Source organism: Lathyrus oleraceus, chromosome 5 (assembly GCF_024323335.1).
Source record: "Lathyrus oleraceus cultivar Zhongwan6 chromosome 5, CAAS_Psat_ZW6_1.0, whole genome shotgun sequence".
In the NCBI taxonomy this organism is placed as follows: Eukaryota; Viridiplantae; Streptophyta; class Magnoliopsida; order Fabales; family Fabaceae; genus Lathyrus; species Lathyrus oleraceus.
The window spans coordinates 615,062,407-615,081,931 of record NC_066583.1 but is presented as its reverse complement, the minus strand read 5'-3'; the positions used below and the strand labels follow the sequence as shown (position 1 = coordinate 615,081,931).

Here is a 19,525-nt window from a genome sequence, read left to right as displayed (position 1 = left end):
TCGACCTCGATTCCTCTTTCGTTCACAATAAGCCTCGGCAACTTACCGGACAGCACTCCACAAGTGCACCGATTCGGACTCAACCTCAGTCTGAGTTGTCTCGATCCGGTCAAACAACTTGCCCCGGTCTACCGGATGCCCCTCTTCTGCTCGGGACTTTGCTATCATGTCATCAACATAACATTTGATTCCACAATGAATCATATCATGAAACAAAGTCACTCTGATACGTGGCACTGGCGTTCTGCTTCACTAGAGGACAGTCTTCTCTCAATGGTAATTTGTGCATCACGACATCGGTATCCGGCCCTGGCATATCCTGATACAACCGGACGAAGATATCAACATGCTCTTTCAACAGGGCTACCATTCTGCTCTTGACATTTGCCTCTGAAGCGGCCCCAACTTTCACTTCCTTTCTGACCTCGGCGGTGCCTGGAATAACAATCTTGAATCGCTCCTCGTGCGGTTAAATCACCTTCTCCTCTTGTTTCAACAACCTGGCTAATTCCAGCAGATCACAATCTTCTTCGCCTTCTTCTTCGGCATGATAGATCGGATTGTCGAAGTCATACAAAGGTGTAATCGAATTGTTACCAATGAGATCAGGAGGATAGTCACTTTTGAGGTCGGAACAAGACAAATCAAAAGGAAAGAAGAATGAAAATAAACATTGCCATTTTTATTACTTTTTAAACTGCAAAAATAAATGAAAAACAGGGAACACCGCTTTTAATCACAAAAACATCCATTTATTACTGATGCAAAATGTTGCAAAATGAAACACATGAGATGGCCCTTACAATGGACCATTACGTTTCGGACAAAACGTATGGCCTTCATGCAAACAGAATTGAAAAACAGAAATACTACTCTTCAGGATGAGTGACGGTGATGATCTTTGAGGCCTTCCAGTTCCCTGGTACGCATGACTTTATCCACGACTCAAGCTCGCGGTCACGGTCAATATCTTCACCCACTGCATAGGTGTGACCTAGATCCAGCATTCCGGCACTGACGAATGTGAACGGTTGACGACGTCCTCTGTTTTGCCCAGACGAGCCTTGGTCTGGCTGATAGCCAACCCCGAACATATCTGTTTTCACCATAATTTCTATGATCTTTCCCCAACCGAGGGCTTCTCTGTTCTTCACCACTTCCATGGCCTGTTTGTAAGAAGAAATGGACAGCTTCTTCTCTTTCTCAGCAATAATGGCATCCTCTACCTTGACGGTTTCAACTGCCTGACTTGGTGTTTCAAATTTTTCACCGTCCATTTCTACTTCCATCATTCTCTGGATCGTTTCCCCCATCACTACACACCCATTTGTGGCGACGGCCGCACAACAGTTATCAACACTAGGGAATGCTCCTCTCTTCATCAGATGTTTTGGGACCACAGACACTGAAGTTTTTAACTGATCCCCCTCAGTCACCTCTGTTCCTCTCTTGTCCTTTGACATCACCTTCACCCCCACGGGACCTGGCACGGGGTTAGCGTTAACATTCAGTGTTGGCGCCAAACTGATGGCCTTAGAATCCACCATATCTTGGACGGCATGCTTAAAAGCTCTACAACCCTCAATGTTATGTCCTGGTGCCCCAAAATGGAACTCGCACTTGGCATTCTCATCGTAGTTTGCAGGCCTCCGATGCAGTTCTACAGGAACCAATATCCTCGGTCGAACTAACCCAAGATCCCTCAACCTCTTGAACAGAAGGGTATAAGTCACGGGTGGCTTATCAAACTGACGATCCGTCGTCCCCTTCTTCATTTGGCCCTTAGCTTTCTGTGCTTTTTGTTGAGGTAGCGGTTGTTGCTGTTGTACAGGTGGATTACCAACAGGAATGGCTACAGTGGCAGCATAAGGGTGGTAACGATCCTTACCGCGTTCTTTCTTGGCCTGCACACCACCTGATTCAACCTCCTTCTCGGGCTGACCATTGCTAGAGGGCTTCTTTACTACGGATGACGGAACCTTTCCCTGAACTTTCTCCATTATCAGCCATTTCTCAATCCTCTCCAACCTCTCAGCAATTGCTTTCTGCCCCAAGGCGAGCCCCTGCACGACTTTGAACAGCTCTCTCATCATCTCTTTCAATTCGAGAATGTCGGCGTTGGGTGGATCCATTAGCTTGGACTTGTCGGGTCTGGCAGGACGTCTGAGCGGGAGAGCTATGTGCACTGGTTAGATACTGACACCTACAAAACAGCAAACAGGTTAATATGACTCACACATGCAATGTCTATCCGTATGAGGAATATTCTGTCCTTTGATTCTAGCTTCATTGAGACGGATAATATTTCATCAACAACCTTCTGACATCCGGATGTCTCTCGACCAGAATCTTAATCAAAAATGGACCCTGAGTACGGATAGACATGGGTTAAATGCAGATGAATGCGAAATGGGAATGATGCAAAATGCATGCAGGCAGGTCACTGTGCCATCTTCCAAGTCAACTGAGGATCAACTGTACTGGACCGGTCTCTGAACTGATTACAATCATCTGAGGGCCCGATTAACCATAAATCCAACTTGGGAAGTTCCGAAATAAACGGAACCGGGGAATATATCACTATCATCACAAGAGATCCACTGAACGGATGACAACCAGATCCTCTGAACAAGTATCTTCAAATTCAACCCGGGGATCCGAAATAAACGGAACCCGCTGATAGATATGACAGACAGAACTCCGGCGTCAGAGATAGATATCCATAAGTCCAACTGAACCATAGTCACCATCAGTACCTGCAAATGATTCATTCCCTCTCCACTCACGGGTGTCATCTAGGCCAGGGTAAGGTCAAGAGAAACGCAGGATAAACAACCCTTTCAAGAATATCATCCTGTACACACCCGATGTATGCACCGATAATACCCCATCAGAGTCTGAACTGCTCGTGATATCATGTTCCGCTAAGTGGCGCAATACCACCCGCTTCCCATGAATCACTCTATTCCTAGGTGTCCTAGAGTTCACTCATAGCCTGGGTATTGGGCCTTTTACCTCTTGTAACTCCCACCCCACAGAGAGACAAACACACAGCCAGCACAATGAAAGTATGATGCATGCAAACATAAATGCAAACATAAATGTAAACATAAACGATCACATCATAATCATAAATGCAATAAATAAAGCAGTAAAAGCAACCAAACCCTATCCTAAAGAGCGCTAGGATCGACTCACTTAGGGAAGATGGACCCACAAGAGGTCAACTTCTCTTTGTCCCCAGCAGAGTCGCCAGCTGCCGCATTACGCGAAAAACCGGCGGGAAAACGAAACAACAGAGCCGCCACCGTGCGTTATTTATCCCAAAAGAGGGAAAGGAAATGCTCGAAGTAAACCTGGAAAAGACATGGTCTCGCGACCAGAGAAAGATGGGATCGGGAGTCGGTTATGCGAAGGGAAGGTATTAGCACCCCTACGCATCCGTCGTACTCGACGGGATCCACGCTCAGAAAGAATAGAAGAAAGGTTGCTAAAACTGCTCACAAACTGCACACACGCTGGAAACACAGAAAAGACGAAAGAAGAGGACTCAGCAGGATATCGCATCCTGGGCCTACGTAGTCTGTCAGGCACAGACATCAGAGTCGACGTAGTTCGGAACAGGGGGAGACGTGCTCGCTAGGATGTCGCATCCTATGCATACGTATCTTCTCTAACCAGAGAAGAATCATAGCACTCGTAGCTCGACTAACGCACGCCAAACAAAACACAAACACGAGAAACCGACTGCCAATCGCTGGACTTACGTCAGACTCCACACAAACGGGCAAACATGGAAACCGAATGCCAATTGCTGGACTTACATCAGACTCCGAACCAACAAACACACACAAGAAACCAACTGCCAATCGCTGGACTTACGTCAAACTCCAAACACACACAAAGGGGTTGAAAAAGAAAAAGGGCGCCCGAAGAGATCAGCTCATCTCCTGCCTACATACCTCATCTGGTATGAGGATCAGGGCGACATAGTTCCCCTAAACAGGGAAAGAACTTCTAACCTAACCAGAGACAAGGGAGATAACAAGCTACTAGGGAGACTACGACTCGAGCCTAGAAGTTGTCATGCATAAGATCCCTATGTTGAGGTTTCTATCCTAACTTGCACAGGAAGCAAGCGATCCTAAACAGCACAATCAAGCAAATACAAGCACAATAAAGCAAGCACACACACTATATGCAAACAAATGGCTCATACAAGGCTAGGCTGTAGAAACAAGCCAACTGGAATGGGGTGTTTTTAGCTCTTAACCCTAACATTGAGAGTTAGGGTGAAGCAGATGAAATGGAGATGAGGGTAAGACCTCACAGCTCTTATCCCTGGCCTGGGAGAGCTTGAATCAAATAGAAAGTGTGGGAGTTCAGAATGTAGGAACTCTTCTCCACATGACTGACACAACAAGATCTTGGGTTCTTATTCACAATGCATCAACACATGGTGTGTGAGCAAAGTGAATGACACAACTGAATAGCAGGGGATGGATTGCACATCCCTTTTATCTGCCAATTGCCTCTTAAGAGGTCTTTAGCTGCTTGGCACAAAATTAAACAACCACAAGCATTGCCTCTTAAGGAGGGCTTCAGACAGGTGCCTGCCAAAGTAACATGACAGGTCTTCCAGACTACATGAAGATCAAAGAATTATACCTCAGTGGTATGCAAACCACAAGCGAGCAAAGCAAAGTTCAAATGAACTTAAAGCAACTTAAGTACCTGTGGAAACATCTAAACCAATCAGTACAAAATCCAGACAAATAATCAACAGTCAATATTCAAACAGACAGCCAAATCCAATGTGCACAATGAGCAAACACAAGTGAGTTGTTCTCAAAGCCTACAAAACAGCAAATGTTAGCCAACAACAACAAATGATCAAGCTCAAATGAAGGAGCAACATCAATCATGGAGATGCACACTTGAACCTGAAATCACAACTCAAATGGTAAGTAACAAACCACTAGGTCAAGGCCTAGGGTCAAAAGAGGATCAAAAATCCAAAACAGAACCTCAAACTCAACACAAAGCATGTTTATTCACTCAAGAACAAGTCCTAAAGAGGACCAAAGCAAAATCGTTATGCAAGTTCATGTAATAGGCAAGAGAAGTCAATGACCAATTCAAGGCACACATTTGATCATCATGAATGAAAATTCCCAATCAAAACAGAAATGATTCAAATAATTCTGGAAAAATTCATGAGCATTCAACACATCCAAAACATCCATCATACAAAAACCCAGAAGCATTAGAGGTCATTTGGCATGGAAATCAAATTGCACAAGTTGAACAACCAAAGGTGTGACACAAATTGTCACGCCATGCAAACACAAGCATAAAACAGAATTGGTACATGAGAAAAATACCAAACCAAGCCTAAAACATCCATCAATGTGTCTAGAATCAGCATGTAAAATTTCAAGTCCATTGGATTAAAATCAAGCATTTCATGATAGTAAGGCAATGTCACAAATGCACCTATGTTCAATCATCCTAGAGCAAGCAAAATTCCAGCACTGCACAACTTTCAAACTCATCATCATTAAAAACTAGACATCTCAAGGATCAATTAGCAAAAAACCAGGTATTTTTTGGATCAATTTTCAATTTGTTATGCATTTTCTAAGTTGGTGAAAAAATGAAAAAATCATATGAAGCATGGCATGGCAAATGGAGGGAAAGCATAAAAAATATGAAGCAATTTTGAAAATGTGCAGCGCTGGGAGTCGAACCATGTTGATATTTAAAAGGAAGCGCGCGCCTCATGAGAACGCTGCGTTTTGGCTGAAAAGCCCTAGGAAAATTGCGGCGGTCAAAACCGTCACAAAAACCGACGTAAAGATGAATCTTCATCTTCTTCATGCAGAAAATGATGAACACGCATGAACTTCAATGGAGTTTTTCCAGATTTTTCCAGATTTCCAGAAATGCTCAGAATCCAAAAAAAATTATATCAATCAAATTCTCATGCAATGTATGTTGTAGATCCATTATCATTTCATGCTAATTCATCATTAATCATGCAAAACGAATCAAATAAAGTTTGACATGTGAAACTTCAATCAAGCATATCTCTCTCAATTTTTATCCAAATCGCACGAAATTTATATCAAAACGGTCAGCAAAGCAAGATCTACAAGAATATCTACATGGATTGTGAAATTATGAAGCTCGAAAAACTCACCTCTTGAAGAACAGTTCCTTGTTTTGCGCGATTCAAAGCTCCAGATGATCCAAATCCACTCCACAATGCTTGTGATGATGTTTGATGAAGAAAAGGAAGCTTGAGAACGTGTAGATCTAGCTTAATAATCAACTTCCATCTTTGAGTTTTTGGCTTCAACTCCTTGGTTCTTGCACGAATTCTTCAATCAAATACTTGATTCACATCTATTCAACTCAATGATCATGAATCTTTAACAAAAACAAGGTGTTATGTTGAAGAATTTTGAAATTTGATTTGAAGAAAATTTTGGAGGGAGAGAGAAACTAGATCTAGAAATGGTGAATTGTGATTAACCTCTCCATTCTGTTATGATTAGAGTATTTATATCCTTTCCTAATCACCTTGCTAATCCATGTTTAATTTGGTTAATGAAAATAAGGTGTTTTGCAAAAATCTCAAAATGCATGGTGCATGGGCTAATTACACGTGAACAGTACCATTCCCTTGATCATTTTCACTTAAAATCCTTTTTTAAACTCAATGGCAATGGTAGAAAGTCCATACAATGCACCATTTTTGAATTTTGCAAATTCCCTCCAAAAAAGGTATGGAATAGCAAGTGATCATGTGATGAGATTTTATGTAATGTGATGCATGATTTGGAAACCTCATGACATGAGAAGAACAATGCAAAAAGAACCACCAAATTTGGAGTTTTGGTTCAAAAGATATGGCCATTTGAAGTTTCAAGCACACTTTGCAATGATTGGATCATATCTCCTCAACCACACATCATAATTTCATGATCTTGGACTTTTTGGAAATGGGAGAGAGAGATCTTCAACTTTCATGTTGGACAAAAATTCATTTGAAGCTTTTTTGATGTTGTAAAGTTGAGTTGAAGTTGGTCCAAAAACTTGCCATTTTTGGAAACTTGAAATTACAGGTCACTTTCCATTTTTGGAAACTTTTGATCTGGCTTCAAATTCTTCAAGGTAGATGTTTGACATGTTGAATAACCTTCTTTGGGACATGAATGAAGTGTCTCAAACCATTTCTCCATCTCCTAGCCCTCAGTTGACTTGCAGTTGACTTTTATGGGCCCCAGATGATCTGGAACTGCACTGTGGACTTTGAGCCTTCAACACTTGGCCAAATTGCATCAAAATGATCCTTGATTCATGTAAGCTCTCTAGAACAACCATAGTGCCCTTATCTCATGGAAAAACTCTTGCTCTCTTGCACAGATGGATTCTCCTGATCAGTCTTGACTAATGATATGCAATGGACTATGCAATGTTAATGACCTAAAAAATGAAATGACTGTACAAATGAGAGGTGCAAATTTGAGGTGCTACACTCCTTGATAGTCATAGCCTAAACCTTGAACATTTCCAACATTCTTACCAGTTTGAAGAATTTTATCTAGTACATCTGAACTATTGTTAAGCATTCTCACAGACTTAGTCATATTGTCAATTCTTGAATTGAGCAGTACAACTTCCTCCTTCAGAACAGAGATGATAGAGAGGTGCTCAACTTTCTCAGCCTATAGTTGAGGAATAGTTTTCTTTTGATCTTCTCTCAGTTTACAGACTTCTTCACTTCTCAGGCACAATTCTTTGTAGGATTCAGCAAGTTCTTCAAAGGTTAGTTCTTCACAGTCAGAGTCTTCATCTGAGTCACAAATTCCAGTCAGGGCAGTAACCTGATTGGTAGGTTCCACTTCTGGATCACTTTCAGAATCATCTTCTTACCAAGAGACACGCAAACCCTTCTTTTGCTTTTTGAGAAATATGGGGCATTTAGCCCTTATGTGACCAAACCCTTCACATCCATGGCACTGTATTCCTTTTCCTTGGTTGATTTTTTCTTTAGCTTTGGGCCTTCTGCCAAACTCCTGATTTTTGGAGATGTCGAATGGCTTGTTCTTGACATTAGCTCTTGTCTTCCATTCCATCTTATTCATCACTTTGTTGAATTGTCTCCCAAGTAAGACAATGGCATTAGATATCATTTCATATGTATCCAGGTCACACTCATCTTCGAGGTCTTCAATATTAGAAACAAAGGCTATACTTTTCTTCTTTTCTGACTTTTCACTGATTCCTAACTCAAAGGTTTGAAGGGGTCCCATCAGTTCATCAACTTTCATGTTGTTGATATCTTTAGATTCTTTTATGGCAATAACCTTCATGTCAAATCTCTTTGGAAAAGACTTGAGGATTTTTCTGACCAGCTTGGATTCTGACATTTTCTCCTCTAGAGCACTTGAGGCATTGGCTATCTCAATGATATTCATGTGAAAGTCATGGATGCTCTCATCCTCCTTCATTCTTAAGTTCTCAAACTTGGTGGTCAGAATTTGAAGTCTTGACATCTTAACCTTGGAGGTTCCTTCATGAGCAGTCTTCAAGATCTCCCAAGCATCTTTAGCAATAGTGAAATTGTTTATTATTATGAAGATGTTCATGTCTACTCCGTTGAATAGAGCATTCAAAGCTTTGGAGTTTCCCTGAGCTAATTTGTCATCTTCATTATCCCATTCTTCCCCAAGCTTCAACTCTTCAGTGATCTTGCCATATTTATCCCTAAGCATTGGTTGATCCCATCCTTTAACCACAGATTTCCAAGCCTTGTTGTCCATGGATTTGATGAAAGCCACCATACGTGTTTTCCAGTAGTCATAGTTAGTTTCATCAATAATAAGTGGTGTATTCACAAAGCCTCCTTCCTTGTACATTGTACCAGAAAGTATCTTCCCTGAATCTCACCCAGAAACAGAGCAGGATGCCTGCTCTGATACCAATTGAAATTATGGTATGCAGATATTAGATGTCCTATGAGATGTCAAGACACTGATATCTGAACAATAACATGACAACTTACATATAGAGGAACATAAAATGACATAACACACAAAGTTGTTAACCCAGTTCGTGTACAACAACACCTACATCTGGGGGCTACCGAGCCAGGGAGGAAATTCACTAAATAGTATTAGTTTGTAGGCCTTCTGCAAACTATCTCCAATTTACATAATTCACCCTAATCACTACCCGTGCCTAACTTCTACCTAAGACACTCCTAGGTGTGAGACCCTTCTCACCTCCCTATCAATCACAATAATGATAATTAAACACTTACAAGAAATTTAGAAGACACACTTCAAGGACACACAATCACTCAATTCTTAAAAGCTCGTGAGTGCTTGAAAATGCTTACAACCAATTTACATAGTCTTACTCATATATCAAGATGATATTTGAGAGGCTCACAAAATAACACAAACACACAAACCCTAATACGGTCAACAATCTTCTCTTCTACGTGAGTAATTAGGTTTTGATACATTCTATTTATAGCCATATAATGCATTGGATTTGGGCCTTATATTTCACGAGCACCAGCTGCACACCATTAGGCTATCCATCAAAAGTTTCCTAAAATGTCTTAACATTTAGGAAACAAAATCTATCAACCATAATTCACATCTCTAATTCCTCAATCACGAACATCAGAAAGGGAAAGCATAATATTCCTAGAATATTCTATAGACAATTAACCCTACAAACATTACAAAGGTAAAAGCCTGTTTCAAACAAGATGTCGCAACGACATGTTAGGACATCTTGTTCAACATGTTGTAGCTAAGTTAGTTTTACCAAAATTACTGTCAATCAAAACAACCAGGAATTAACAAAAACAAAACTAAAAATAAGTAAAATTTACTAAATTGACTTGTTAAAATAATTCAATAATGCTTAACAACGGCACAAAAAACTTGACGATTAATTTGGAAATTGTAATTCTCCCTTCAAATCTTTTGCCCATTCTTGTATGGTAATTTTGTTTGATCCTATAATGGTATCCTAAGTTATCAGGACTATTTTAATAAAATAGTCACAATGTCTTGCATATAACTCTCTTTATAAAATTACAATCTCCCAATATCTTTGTTGGTGTTATCACACCTTACTAATGTAGAAGTTTAATTGAGAGAAAGAGTATTATAGCGAAAGAGAAGAAGGAGATTATTGAATATGGAAAAAGAGAAAGTTATGTTAGGAAGAGTTGTTACAAAACTACACAAGAAGTTATTATATATACACATGTAGGAACTAGCTAACTAACCAACTAAGTTTGAATTAATACACAACATGCTCCCTTAATTCAAACTTACACCAAGTGATACACATTAGAAGCTAACACTTCAAACTCTGCGCCTTCAGACTATAGCCACGCCTCAGAAGTTGCTTCATACTCCAACCATGCTTTAGAGGCTAGAGGTTAAGAAGTAGTTCCCACCTCTGACTCCTTAAGAGGTTGATGGTTCAAAAGCTATCAAAGGTTGGGCAACTTCATCCTCTGATTCCTTCAGAGGTTATCGCCTGGCTAGATTATTCCAGCATCTAATACCTTCAAAGGTTGATGATTCAGAAGCCATCAAAGCTTCAAAGGCTAGTGATCCAGAAGCCATTCCAACATCTGAACAAAATGGCACCACTCACGTGTCTATCTTCAGCTTAAAAAATTGTTTTCCTTTTACATCTATAGTCAATATATCAATAATCTAGTCCTTGGCAAGACAATATCTCATTGCCAACATTCCTTTGTTCACTTGTTCCCTTATGTAATGAAACCTTGTTTTAATATGCTTGGATCTTCCATGAGAGACATGATTATTTTCTAAGTTTATTGCAGATTTGTTTTCAACAAGGAGCTTCATTAGTACTTGGATGTTCACTCCAATTTTAGCCTATATAACTTCAATCCAAGTAGCTTCACAAACAGCTGAACAACTAGCAATTAATTTTGCCTCTCAACTAGATAGAGCCACAATAAGTTACTTCTTGGAGATCCAAGAGATTGGAGCTCCTTGAAACTTGAAGACATAACATGTGGTACTTCTCTTGTCTAATATGTCACCACACCATTATGAATCATTAAATCCTATCACATCTTCTTTGCTTCTCTTTCTTCCATATGATAAGACTACACCATGCCTCAAGGTTTCTTTGATGTATCTTAGCACTCTTTTTCCAGCCAGCAGATGAGACTTCCTTGGATCATGCATGAATCTGCTATATACTCATACAACAAAGTTGATATTTGGTCGAGTATTGCATAGGTACCTCAATGATCCAATCATCTACTTGTACATAATGATATCTACCCTTTCTTCATCATTGTCTTCTTCCAACTTCTGATCTGATTCAACAGGAGTCATAACAGCATCGCAGTTCAACATGTTGAATCTTTTCAGCAAGTCAGTAGCATACTTTGCTTGATATATGATTATTCCACCTTCTTTATATAGAAACTCCAAACCAAGGAAGTAGAACAAGTTACCCAGATCTGACATCTCAAATTCTAACTTCATTGTACTCTTGAGGTTTTAAATTTCTAGTTGAGATTCTCCAGTTATCAATAGGTCATCCACATATAAACATACCAACAATTGTATTTCACCTTGCTTGTATTTTGCATACACACCTTACTCAACTGAACATTTTTAAAAGCCATGTCTGATGAAGAAAAAATCAATTCTTCTGCTCTAGGATCTTAGTTCCTGTTTCAAACCATACAAAGCCTTATATATTCTATAAATCATATGCTTTTTTAACTTTACTTCAAAGCTTGGAGGTTGAGACACATATACCTGTTCATCAAGAGGACCATTTAGATATGCGGATTTTACATCCACGTGTGACAAAGTCCACCTTCTACTGCAAGCTAATTCCAATACAAGTCTTATAGTCTCATGCCTTGCCACTAGTGCAAATACCTCAGAGTAATCCATACCTTGTCTTTGAAGGAAACCCCTTGCCACAAATCTTGCTTTGTGCTTCATTATTGTTCCTTCTGGACTCAACTTAACTATGAAAGTCCACTTCACATCAATTGACTTCTTTATTTCTGGTAGTTGAGTCAGTTTCCATGTGCCACATTTTTCAATTGAACTAAGTCCCTTCTTCATTGCATCTTTCCACATATTGTCTTGAATTGCATCCTGATAATTTGAGGGTTCTGCACCTGCTAACATTGCCAAATGTATTGTTTCTCCTTCCTCATCCTCTATATTGACATGCACAATTTCATAATCATTCAGCCTTGCAGGTTGATCACACTGAATCACACCGTGTTTTTGACTCGGATTTCACATGTTTATTAGGACTTTATTATCATTTTTTTGTATTATGCCCTCTTTTATGTTGTTTTCAGATATTTACCTCTTTCGGGACCCTTTTAGAAGAAACGAAGCAAAAAGACCTAAAATTAGGGTTTTTCGGCGAATATTGTACACATAGCGTTGCACATGGCGGTCGCTATAGGAGAAGCCATGACTCATCAGCCCTCAACCAGGAGGTAACCGCCACGTTCCCATGATCTTTCCCATTTACACACATGGCGGGCGCCATGAAGGGATGGCGGGCGCCACCTTTGGAAATCACGTTCCCACTAAGGAGAAGTTGGAGGGCACCATGGTCTTTGCAAGCTGCTGAAATCCTCTATAAATAGTTCGTTCCATTTCATTTTCAAATCATCCAACTTAGTTTACAACACTAAGACTATATTCTTCATCTGTAAAGCGGTAATCCGTCACATCGGGTGGTTATCGCACTTTAGTGAGATTGAGTTGGGTCACTCCGAGTTGTTGTCGTCTTTATCTTCAGAGTCAGAGGTTTATTTTCCTTGTACCAGATTTAAAGCCTCCGTTTGGAGAAGGTTCTTATTTTATCGTTTTTATTTATTTACTTGTCTCGCTTTATTTTATTTATTTTCTATCTACGCTTTACTTTATTTATTTTCTGTTTACGCTTTACTTTATTTACTTTCTATCTACACTTTACTTTATTTACTTTCTGTCTACGCTTTATTTTTATTTATTTTTTGTCTACGCTTTACTTTATTTACTTTCTGTCTACGCTTTATTTTTATTTACTTTCTGTCTACGCTTTACATTATTTATTTTCTGTCCACGCTTTACTTTATTTACTTTCTGTCCACGCTTTATTTTTACACGCTTTACTCGTCCCTTACGCCTCACATTCTAAAACAACTTTTCATCATGATCAATATCATTGTGTTTGTTGGTATTACCATGTCCGGCTAAATCTTTTAAAGGTTAGAATGTAAGGATCGCGGTTAAAGAGATATTGAATCTGTAGAAATACTTTAAAGGCTGTTTTGATTTTTAACTTGAGTTTTCTGAAACAAACTTGGTTATTCGAGGAGTGTGAAAGCACCCTGGCTTAGTTAACTAGGGATTTTTATCACTTTAAGGAAAAACTATTTTTGAAACTGTTTTCGGACGCGTTGATAGATTTAAAATCGGGAAACTCCTTGGGTAAAACTTTCCAAATCAAAATCACTTTTCAACTAAGTTTATGAGTCTTATTTATTAAAAATAAGTTTACTACTTTAGCGTTCTGCGCACCTTTTATAAGTGATAGTAAAAAACCTTAATTTAAGGGTAAATTTGGTTCTGAATACGCGAAAGCGACAATTCCTGTTAAATGGATTCTTTTCAAGAGTAGAAAATATTGCCTCATAAGTAGTTCTATTTAGACAATTGAAACATCACTTAACTGATGTGATTTACATTCAAAACTGTCTTTATCTGCACTGTATTTATTATTTACCGTTATTTTGAAAACACAATATCTCTTTTATACCGCCTTAGATAAACACCGTAACGATAGTAATCGATAGATTGACGATTTGGTGTTTGTGGGATCAATATTCTTTTATATTACTTTGACGCGATTCTGGCACTTGCGAATTCAACCGATCAAGTTTTTGGCGTCGTTGTCGGGGACCAACTTCGTCAAATTTCGTACCTTGTTGTTACACCATCTAGACTAAGTCATTATTAGCCGGTAAATGCGAAGAACCCGTAGTACCGGAAATTTAGTAGATCCTTTAGCGGAACCCGAATGTTACACTCGTACGCGCCTCTTACTCATCAGAATTAAGAAAGCTATGGCCGAGAATCGCGATCGGAGACCTCTTAAGGAATTCTCCCAACCCTCTGACGAGGAACCTAGTTCGAGTATAGTAAACCCCCTTATTCCTGCTAACAATTTTGAACTAAAACCGTCTTTGATGCAATTAGTGCAACAAAACCAATTTGCGGGTCTCGCTACTGAGAACCCAAATCAACATTTAAAAGTCTTTATCCAACTGGCCGACACCTTTAAATCTAACGGCGCTTCACCGGATGCGATCTGTTTGAGATTATTCCCTTTCTCCCTTAGGGATAGAGCACGTTCATGGTTAGATTCACTTCCAGCTAGTTCAATAACTACCTGGGAAGACCTTAGGAGAGTATTCCTTGCTAGATATTTCCCCCCTAGTAAGACTGTTGTTCTTCGAAACCAAATAAGTAGATTTACTCAAAACCAAGGAGAATCGCTTTTTGAAGCTTGGGAGAGATATAAAGAGCTATTAAGAGTCTGTCCACACCATGGCCTAGAATAATGGCTGATCGTTCACACCTTCTATAATGGACTTCATTACAACACCAAGATGAGCATCGATGCTGCCGCAGGTGGCGCGTTGATGAACAAACCTTACCCTGAAGCTTGTGACCTAATTGAGGATATGGCCCAAAACCATTACCAATAGGGAACTGAACGAGCATCAATAGAGAAAAAGGAGACCCAAGGTGGAATACATGAGATAAGCTCTCTGGACATGATGCAGGCGAAAATGGACGCTTTAGCCCTTAGGTTCGAATATATGTCTACAAACACTAACACCGCAGCGGTAGTCCACACAGAGTGCGAACTCTGTGGATCTAAAGGACACGAATCAGCGGAGTGTAACCTTTTGAACGACCTGAACACCGACCAAGTGAATTACGCCCAAGGTAACCCATTTTCAAACACTTACAACCCTGGATGGAAGAATCATCCAAATTTTTCCTATAAAAACCAGAACCTTATCCAAAATTATGCACCTCAGAGATCGCAAGGTTATCAAGCCCAAAAACCAAATCAACCTATGCAAGTTGTGCCCCAGAAGTCTAACCTTGAGAAGATCATGGAGAGCTTTATATCGGGCCAGACTCAGCAAAATAAAGAATTCCTAAACCAGAACATTCACGTAAACGAACCTATAACGCAATTAGGAACCAAGGTTGATCAGATAATCACTCACAACAAGATGCTTGAAACCCAGATCTCACAGGTAGCACAAAACCAAGCCCCACAAACTACACCTGGAGGCCAATTCCCTGGACAACCTCAACCAAACCCTCGAGGGCAAGCTAACGCTATCTCATTACAAAGTGGGACCGCTTACGAAGGGCCTCATAACCCAGCGATGAGCGAGTCCAAAACTTCTAAAGAAAATATACCTACCAACCAAGAAGAGGAACCGGTGGAACCCGAAAAACAAATCGACCAAGAAGGAGAAGCCACGGATAAAACTTACAAACCACCACCCCCGTACAAACCACTAATCCCATATCCGCAAAGACTTAAACAAACCAAAGTTAATAACCAATACCAAAAATTTATAAAAGTAATAGAAAAGCTTCATGTAGAGATTCCTTTCACCGAGGCTATCACCCAAATTCCGTCTTACGCCAAATTTCTCAAAGACATCTTAACCAACAAGCGTAGGCTCGACAATCTCAAACCCTTGGAATGCAATTTTATTTCCAAGGATAAACTCGCTAAGAAGGAGAAAGACCCTGGTAGTTTTTCTATACCTTGCATTTTAGGGAGTCATGTGATCGACAAAGCTTTCCTAGACTTAGGCGCTAGTGTGAGTTTAATGCCCTTAGCTGTATGTAAAAGGTTAAACTTAGGAGAGTTACAACCAACTAAGATGTCCCTCCAATTAGCCGATAGGTCTGTTAAGTATCCTGTAGGCATTTTAGAAGACATCCCAGTTAGGATTGGTTAACTTTATATCCCAACAGACTTCGTGGTCATGGATATCAAAGAAGACGAAGATATCCCTATACTTTTAGGTAGACCATTCTTATCAACAGCTGGAGCTATAATAGATGTTAAAAGAGGGAAATTAACCTTCGAAGTAGGGGATGAAAAGATCGAGTTCATTCTTTCAAAATTCATGATGGCACCAATTCTAGGAGACGCATGCTATGCGATCGATATCATAGATGAGTGCATAAGGGAATTTGATCGAGAAGAACCCGTGATCGAACCATTTTCAAACCCGAATGAAAAGGATGACGAGCTAGAGGAAACGGAACCTCACACTAACGAATGTTTGGATCTTACTCCAAACCTTTCACCAAATTCTCAAAAACCAGCTCAAGAACTTAAGGAACTACCCAAGAACCTAAGATATGAGTTTTGGGATGAAGAAATGAACCGCCCAGTAATAGTTAGTGCCACCTTAAACCAAGACGAGACGAATCGACTCTTGAATGTTTTAAGAAGATACCCCTCTGCCTTAGGGTACAACATCTCTGATCTAAAAGGTATAAGCCCATCCATGTGTATGCACAGGATCTCGCTAGAGGAGGATTCAAAACCTTCCAGAGAACATCAGAGAAGAATCAACCCTGTAATGAGCGAGGTGGTGAAGAAGGAAGTCCTTAAACTGCTAGAGGCTGGTATAATCTATCAGATCTCTGATAGTAAATGGGTAAGTCATGTACATGTGGTACCCAAGAATGGAGGCATCACAGTCGTGTAGAACGAGAGAGGCGAGCATGTAGCTAAACGCATAGAAGGCGGATGGCGTATGTGCGTAGATTATAGGAAGCTCAATAAGGCAACTAGGAAAGACCATTTCCCCCTTCCATTCATAGATCAAATGCTTGAGCGTCTTGCCAGACACTCTTAATTTTGTTATCTTGATGGATATTCTGGATTTTTCCAAATACCCATACACCTCGAGGATCAAGAGAAAACAACATTTACCTGTCCTTATGGAACGTTTGCTTACAGACGAATACCGTTTGGACTCTGTAATGCGCTAGCTACTTTCCAACGTTGTATGATGTCAATCTTCGCAGATTATCTCAACGGAATTAGGGAAGTATTCATGGACGACTTATCGGTGTGTGGGTTAGACTTTGAAGACTGCCTTATTAACCTTGAGAAAATCCTAGAGAGATGCGTAGAGGTTAACCTTGTGTTAAACTGGGAGAAGTGCCACTTTATGGTTAAAGAAGGCATAGTGTTAGGGCATATAATATCTGAAAGAGGCATTGAGGTCGATAAAGCAAAGATAGAAGTTATAGAAAACCTTAACCCTCCTAAGACAGTTAGAGAAGTCCATAGTTTCCTTGGACACGCCGGTTTCTACCGACGCTTCACCAAAGATTTCTCTAAAATAACAAAACCCCTGACTGGCCTTCTGATGAAAGACATTGAATTCATTTTCGATGAAAAATGCATCAAAGCCTTTAATCAATTAAAACAAGCACTAATTTCAGCACCCATTCTACAAACTCCGGATTAGACTAAACCCTTTGAAATAATGTGTGATGCTAGCGATTTCGCTATAGGATCTGTTTTAGGGCAAAGAAAAGATAAGAAACTACATGTAATATATTACACTAGTAGAACCCTAGATGCCGCTCAATTAAATTATACAACAACAGAGAAGGAACTCCTAGCTGTAGTTTTCGCAATCGATAAATTTAGGTATTATCTTGTAGGATCTAAGATTATAGTCTATACAGACCATGCAGCTATCTGTTACCTTTTAAGCAAAAAGGATGCAAAACCTAGATTACTCAGGTGGATCCTTTTGCTACAAGAATTCGACTTAGATATTAGAGACAAAAAAGGAACAGAAAACGTAGTTGCTGACCATCTTTCCAGATTAGAGCATTTGAAGCCAGACCATTTACCTATAAATGATGACTTCACCTATGACAGATTGATAGCTAAGTTAGATACAGTTCCCCTTGAACCTGATAGAGACAACCTTGGGACAGTTTCAGAAATTAGCAGAGTACCATGGTACGCTGATTTTGTGAACTATCTAGCCGCTGATATCATACCACCTGACCTCAACTATCAACAGAAGAATAAGTTCTTTAAAGATATAAGACATTTCTATTGGGACGAACCACTCCTTTTCAAAAGAGGAACAGATAACATATTTCGATGTTGCGTCCCAGAAGAAGAAGTCAGAAACATCATAGAGCATTGTCACTATTCACCCTATGGTGGACATTCAAGCACATCCAAGACATACGCTAAGATCCTTCAAGCTGGTCTTTATTGGCCAACACTATGGCGTGATATCCATTCTTATATTGTCCAATGTGACCGGTGCCAGCATGCTGGAAACATCTCAAGACGTGACGAAATTCCTTTGAAGAACATCCAAGAAGTAGAACTATTTGATGTTTGGGGTATAGACTTCATGGGACCTTTTCCATCTTCGATGGGAAACAAGTACGTTTTGGTAGCCGTTGACTATGTGTCCAAATGGATAGAAGCTATAGCCGCACCCACCAACGACACAAGAGTAGTCATCAAGATGTTCAAGAATAATATTTTTCCCAGATTTGGAGTACCACGACTTGTCATAAGTGATGGTGGATCACATTTTATATCCAGGATATTTGATAAAGTCTTGAGAAAATATGGAGTAAAACACAGAGTAACAACAGCATATCACCCCCAGACTAATGGTCAAGTGGAAGTATCTAACAAAGAGATTAAGCAGATCTTGGAGAAAACTGTATCAATATCTAGAAAAGATTGGTCTGAAAAGCTAACAGAAGCATTGTGGGCTTACAGAATTGCTTACAAAACCCCTATTGGAACTACACCATACCAGTTGGTCTACGGGAAGTCATGCCACTTACCTTTTGAACTCAAGCACAAGGCATATTGGGCCATCAAGACCCTGAATTTGGATTACCTAGCATCTGGCAAGAAGCGAATCCTAGATATCCACAAATTAGAGGAACTCCGCCAGAACGCTTACGAGAATGTCGTTATATACAAAGAGAGAACCAAAGCTTGGCACGACAAAAGGATTGTGAAAAAGGAATTTAATATCGGTGACTCTGTTCTCCTCTTCAATTCGAGATTACGACTTTTTCCAGGTAAGCTGTGTTCGAGATGGACAGGCCCCTTTGAGGTTTCCAAAATCCTAAAATATGGAGCAGTTGAAATCCAGAACAGTTCCTGTAATCCGTTTGTGGTAAATGGACAAAGACTGAAGCAATACCAAGGAGGTGACATCCCCACAGAATGTCATGACCAAACTCTGATCGACCCTCCAGTTCCTACCTCTATGATATAAAGTTCAAATCGTCAAGCTAACGACGTTAAACAAGTGTTGCATGGGAGGCAACCCATGATTTCTTTTCCTTCGTTTTACTTTTAC

General features: G+C 39.9%; 1 non-coding gene across 1 annotated transcript; it reads right to left on the bottom strand.

Annotated features, from left to right (window-relative positions):
* Positions 1-14,554: 14,554 nt before the first annotated feature.
* On the bottom strand, positions 14,555-14,661 carry LOC127089023 (small nucleolar RNA R71). Its single transcript, XR_007790804.1, has one exon. It is a non-coding gene; the product is annotated as a small nucleolar RNA R71 (small nucleolar RNA).
* Positions 14,662-19,525: the final 4,864 nt, after the last annotated feature.